Here is a 6,441-nt window from a genome sequence, read left to right as displayed (position 1 = left end):
AAAATTTGGAAATTTTGACATTTGTCGTCGACGTGTTATGACATTAGTGGTTAATCCGATTTTGACATTTGTCGTCGACGTGTTATGACATTTGCAGTCAAAATGGAAATTTTGACATTTGTCGTCGACGTGTTATGACATTAGTGGTTGATCCGATTTTGACATTTGTCGTCGACGTGTTATGACATTAGTGGTTGTTTTGACATTTGTCGTCGACGTGTTATGACATTAGTGGTTGTTTTGACATTAGTGGGCGATTTTGACATTAGTTGGCTCTACAGACCTCCCCTTTACGGAATTCCTGGTTCCGCCCCATGCAATACCCCAGGTATACCCCCTCCCCGTCTCTATTTTTGTTAACACGAAAGAAATCAAACCAAAAAAGAAAAAAAAAAAAGGATAGGTGGCTTAATTGCGCAGGCATTTTATTTTTTTTTTTTTAAAGGCGTCTCCCCTTTACGGAATTCCTGGACCCGCCCCTATAGTGGAATCGTGGATCGAGTGGGGGCGCATTCCTCTCTGCTGCCTTCTTTATTCCCTAATTCGCTACTCAAACGTGAATAAATTATTTTCAATCCCGCCTCCCTTCCCTAACGCATAACCTGCAAAAGAACATAATATATACATAGTACCTGAATCCTAGGGGAGCACTAAGCTTCGACGGCAAGACAGAACGGACGGAGGGAACTGATGACTTACGTACGCGCCTGGAAACAACCCTCACGAACTGCTTCTTGACATGCCGGAACCAATACCGCCTCCTGATGCTCTTATCCCGACCGCTGTTTCGTCCTGGTCCTATGATCCTCTATCTTGAGCTTGCAGGCCGTCCCGACAATACCAGTGATGGACGTCGCAATTCCGTCTCCGAATAAGACGTCCGTTCTGCTGCGTGTCGAACTAGGTCAGTGAGCTCCACAGCTCTCTCCGCCTGCGAAAGCTTCGAACCCGGCACCTGTCAACATTCTTATGCTAATAGGTTAGCTCAGCTAACAATTGAAAATATATTTATTCCCTAATTCGCTACTCAAACGTGAATAAATTATTTTCAATCCCGCCTCCCTTCCCTAACGCATAACCTGCAAAAGAACATAATATATACATAGTACCTGAATCCTAGGGGAGCACCAAGCTTCGACGGCAAGACAGGGCTATTCCTATGCCCTCCCCTCTCAGTCAATTAAAGAACGGGTAACAAGGAAACAAAACGCATACAATTTCATTTAGGAGATTTTAATCCAAGTTTCATTCCATAAACAATGTGTCAGTAATATCTCATATGCTTCATATAATGCAGAATAAACGAGGCAGTCTATTTGCTTACTAACGTTATCATATACAATCAACGATATATCCATACGCAATGTTTTAGAGGCCCAAATTCAAAGATACCGAGAGACGATCATTCATACTATCTTTAATGTATCCATCCTTGGCAGTTTCTGAACGCCATCTACCATGCTTCTTAAACAGTCTATCTGGGACTCCAAATTTTGCGGCCGCTGTAGCACCGCCGCTTCGAAGGCTGTGCATGCCGAACTTTTTCGGTTCTAAACCCACTGCTGACAGGGCATCCCGCAACAGATCCAAACACCTAGTGTATGACAATTGTCCATCCCTTAATTTGTATGATTCTTTGGACTTACAATAATTGACGGGTCTGAAAAGAAATTTCTCATCAGCTGGATCATCTAACTCCGCAGCCAACAAATACTTCCGCAAAGCCGAAACTGGACAGGTTGATGTATTAGTAGCGCCTATGAGGACCCATGCTCCTTGTCTATAAATACAGGCTGTATCAGTTTTACTTTTCATAATGAAAATGTTCACATGGGAAACATACATATCAAGATCGCACCTACGAATATTTATCAGTTCATCATATCGTAGAAATCCAGCATATGCAATCAATATCATGGCACATAAACGAATATCCACTAAACTAGTGGATGAACTATATTTCTCTACAACTGCCTTCAAAATTTCTGGTGTAATAGGTTCCTTCTTTACAATTGGTTTATACAGCAGCTTCTTCAATCCTTGAAGTACAATGTGTAGAAACTTCCGATCACACGGGTTAATGTGTACCTTGGGATTACAGTCATAATGCCATTTTATAGCGTAAAGGCCGACTCCATCCTGGAGTAAGGAGCACCACTTTGATATGAATGAATGAGGTATCGACTAATGTCTTCTGGTTCAGCCAGAGCTGAATTTACCTTAAATCGCGTACACCATTCTTCCCAGGCTAACCAAGCTCTCTTGTATTTATAAACCGTGTTATCAGCTCTTGAAGCTGCCAAAATCTTGGTCAATGTTTTACCATATTCGTCCTGTGGCGAAAATCTGGGGGGAATATAAAAAGAGGAATAGCACAACTTATACCTATCCTGTGTGGTTCATTACAAGACATGCTATACATTCGACACCAAAGCACACATGATGCATAGACCCCAAAGACTAAAATTTTTCATGAATTTCATTCGCCACTGCCAAGCGCAGCATAAATATTCATGCAAACCGCGGAAAGAAAGCTACATAGCTTTCATTCAGCCATGCGGCAGATTCATAGCCATGCGACTGATTCCATAACCACGCGGCTGATTCCATAGTCAGGCGGCTGATACCATAATATAGTCCTACGACTGATTATGTTATGAAATTATGCAGAATTTTCATTTGCCGCTCGCCACCCCCCATTCAATCGTACACATAACACTGGACTTTGGAATTTCTTTGTCCCAAATATAGAATTCCTATTTCTGCCTTGAACGAAAACTCCTTCAGGATTATCAATCTTTACTACACGTGATATTAATAAATGAGATTCTCTATTCTCCGAAAACAAAAGGGGCCAAAATGGGGCAGAGGGCCAATATGGTACGACTAGAGTTCCCATAGCGAACACACTCTCTAACGTGGTTCAAAAACTTGTGCCCAATACTATCGATAGGGGGCACACAGTCAATTATTCTCGCCCGCCCAATCGCACGAAAACGCGTCTACTACATCCGTATTAGGACACCAATATTTAGAATTAAACTTTGGTAATTTGAAATCAAAATCATCTGCGAACCTGTCAACAGTATGGGGCCCCCACAACTCATCCAAAAATTTACAGAATTCAACAGAAACTCCCCAGTCATCGAAATCAATAATCCGACTAAGTTGCATCTGCACAACGGTTCTCCTCTCTGGGAACCCAGTTGAACCTATAAACGTAATCCTACTTTTTTCTGCAAAAATTAAAAATGTCCAAGCTAAGCTCGTGCAATTCTGCAATCATGCTACCCTTCTCCACAATAGAGACTAACACCTCTATTGTCTGTAATTACTTTCGCAACCTTACTTTGGAAGTAGGGTGCCAATGATTTCAACTCCAAAGCTTAGTGCCCATAAGTTCTCTCCAAGTGGAGCTTTTCGACATTTCTACTTTAGTCCAGTTTCTTACCCATTTTCATGCCAGCGCACTCACCAATCCAGGGCTCCACAGCCTGACTTACTGGCATCAGAGTATACAATGGTCTGTGGAATAGAATAATCAAAGAACATGCGTTCATTAAGGATGAAAGGATTTGCCTTCCAGAAAAATAACTCGGCAATCAAGTTATTGTCACTGTCTATATTGTACTCTTTATCCCAATGATCTCTGCGAATGATTTCATAATGCATAAATCTAGTTTTTAACTGAGTTAAAGCACCCACTACTGGGTAAAGAGAATTGATCTTTCCAGCGATAGCCGCTATTTTTCTTGCTGAAACTTTTGGCAAACGTGTCTGAAAAGTGTCCAAACATGACTCCAGGTCCTTCATCCTCCTCTTGGTAATCTTTAGACAACCAATACTGCTATCCCATGTTAACCCAAGCCAATCCAAACATTGGACTGGGATCCACTGCGATTTCTCGACATTAGGTACCAAACCTGCTTTTAATATGTCATCTTTCACTGCCTTGGCCACGGCTTCGCATGTATCAAACGAAGCAGCACGACCCCAACCATCATCTGAATACAAAACAATGAATATCCCTTTACTTCGCCAATGGTTAACAATCGGTTTGAGGCATTTTGTAAAAACGTACGGAGCTGTGGACAAGCCAAACGGCAATACTTGAAAAGTATATCTGGTGCCATTACCAAATCCCATCTAAATCCTAAAAAGCGAGTATGATCCTGAAAAATATCAAGATGATGGTAACCTAAATTAAGGTCAAATGAAACATAAAATCTCCCTTTTTAAAATAAGTAAGTGCTATATTCCAATCCTCAAATTTAACTTTGTCCTTCCACAAATATTTATTAACTAAACGTAAATCGAGAATCAGTCTCTTTTTACCAGAGCTTTGAATTGACACTGAAAGGGGTTAACAACATGAGGTGCAACAAAAGACTCAACAATTAGTTTTTTCTTTAATAAATCAAGAACAGCTTCATTGACAAATTCAGGGTGAGACAAGGCAGACTTATTGTTTCTTGATTCTAGTCGGGGAGGAGTCTGCAATAACGGTAACATATAACCATGTTCAATGGTATCTAACACAAATTGAGATGCACCAATGTCTTTCCAAAATTGTATTGACGCCTTTAGTCTTCCTTTGACTATCGGTTCTGAGCTACCTTGCTAATATTCAAAGTAATTGTTTAAGTAAAATTCTTCTTCGTACCGTTCACTTTCAGCAAAAGCGATACTGCTAGCTCCGCTAAAGCTGGTATCTCACTGAGCGGCGAACGTTTGCGAACGTAGCGAATTTGAGATTCGCCAACTTTTCTGACGAATGTTTGCGAAAAATCAAAGTTCGCTTCTGCCATTAGCGACAGTTAGCGACTTTTAGCGATGTTTAGCGACAATTAGCAACACTTTAGCGAATGTTTGCGAAAGTGTTTGCGAACACAGGTGGCGACTATTAGGCAGTTAAAGTCTGTCTCCAAAATATCTCGAAAAGTACCGGAAGCTGTTTCCAACTCATCTTTCATAATTTACCATTTGCAGTTTAAACAAAAATCCAGCATTAGTGCTTCAAATAGTTCTAAAATGTGAGTTAGGGATAGAAACAACCACTGCAAATATTTGAATCCGTATAATATATGTAAGCGTCGTTAAATGCACAAACTGTGAACAATAGTTATAATAAAAATGTATCAAGACTAAACCGTGTACAGTTACGGTTTATTGGGAAAAACACTGATGTCTCCTTATATTTCAGGCTTTATTGCAAAAATTTTATATGGAAGGATGTTTTGTGATACAACAGACCTACAAATATGCATCAAATGTGATATCTTGAACATTTTTGAAATCACTGCTCCCAAAGGTAAACTGGACCTTTAACTTAGCACCATCGTCATGCAGCGTGTCATACCGAAAGCCTGTACGTGGTAAAATCACAAGAGAACTCAGATCAGATGTACTAGCTCACGAATTGGTTATGCCCGCTTCCGACAAGAAGTAGACTACATTATCCATTCATCATTGATGACAACATTCTTAATTATTCCTCTGACCTCTCTCATACACTATCATCTCATTGTTCTTCATCGCAATCATGTTGAGAACACAATTATCCCGTTGCTTACGGTCTAGTTGAATACGCGAGTATCGCTCGATACATTAACAGGGCGGGCTTGGCTTTTTAATTTTCCACCCAATTTTCACTTCTAATATTCAAGGTATTACCCCAAGGGAAGTATATGTCAGTTCCCTTGATTCATTAATTATTGAATGTTATTTTCAGTCAGATTAACATTTCACCATATGTGAATTTCTAGGTTTAAAATGTGCATTCAAAGGCTCCTTTTTCCACGAGATAACTCGTGCTTAGTATCTGAGTGGAGAACGGCTATCACGAGATAACTCGTGCATCGTAGTCAACGGATTAAACGATCAAACTAATTTACCTTGCTCAATTTGTCCCATAGAAGCAGGACCTTTAGCGTTGCTGCGCGATGTTATCCCTGATCGGGGGACCTTGGTTGCCGGCCCCTGGACACCCCCACCTCCAGTGCCCTTGCTTTCCGCACGCGAAACAGAAATCTGTCGGCTTTGGCCCACTGCTGGCCCCTCGCCAACCAAGGGTGGGGGAGTTACCGGTACTCCCATAAGCGTATCTACTTTTTACGCTAAAGGCAAAGCCGCGAAAAAAGTGACCAGAAGAAGGGCTTGCAGTCCTATATCCATCACTCTTCGGAGGTTTGCCCTTGGCGGCTGGGATGTTCCGAGACGTTTTGCGATTTCTCGCTGCCCTTGCCTGTGCCTGCCTGATACGTTTTTCATCCTCAGAATCGCTTGCAAGGTCATCGCTCAGATATTCGTCCACTGCTGACCACCCTATAAAATGAAATAGTGCTACTTGCATAACAATTAAATAATTTGTAAAGAATCACATATTCAAGAATTCACCGAAGCTGACAGACTGAAACTTATTTACATAATAGCAGCAGCCTG

The 6,441-nt window shown here is 41.1% G+C and overlaps 1 pseudogene; it reads right to left on the bottom strand.

The window, feature by feature from the left end:
* Positions 1-1,368: 1,368 nt before the first annotated feature.
* LOC139722059 (integrase/recombinase xerD homolog) lies at positions 1,369-6,096 on the bottom strand (annotated as a pseudogene).
* Between the last annotated feature and the right edge of the window lie 345 nt (positions 6,097-6,441).

This window comes from Diadema antillarum, unplaced genomic scaffold, assembly GCF_040938485.1.
Source record: "Diadema antillarum isolate AM-2024a unplaced genomic scaffold, OU_Dant_1.0 scf00000156, whole genome shotgun sequence".
Classification (NCBI taxonomy): domain Eukaryota; kingdom Metazoa; phylum Echinodermata; class Echinoidea; order Diadematoida; family Diadematidae; genus Diadema; species Diadema antillarum.
The sequence above is the reverse complement of the archived record's forward strand: the minus strand, read 5'-3'. Positions and strand labels throughout refer to the sequence as shown.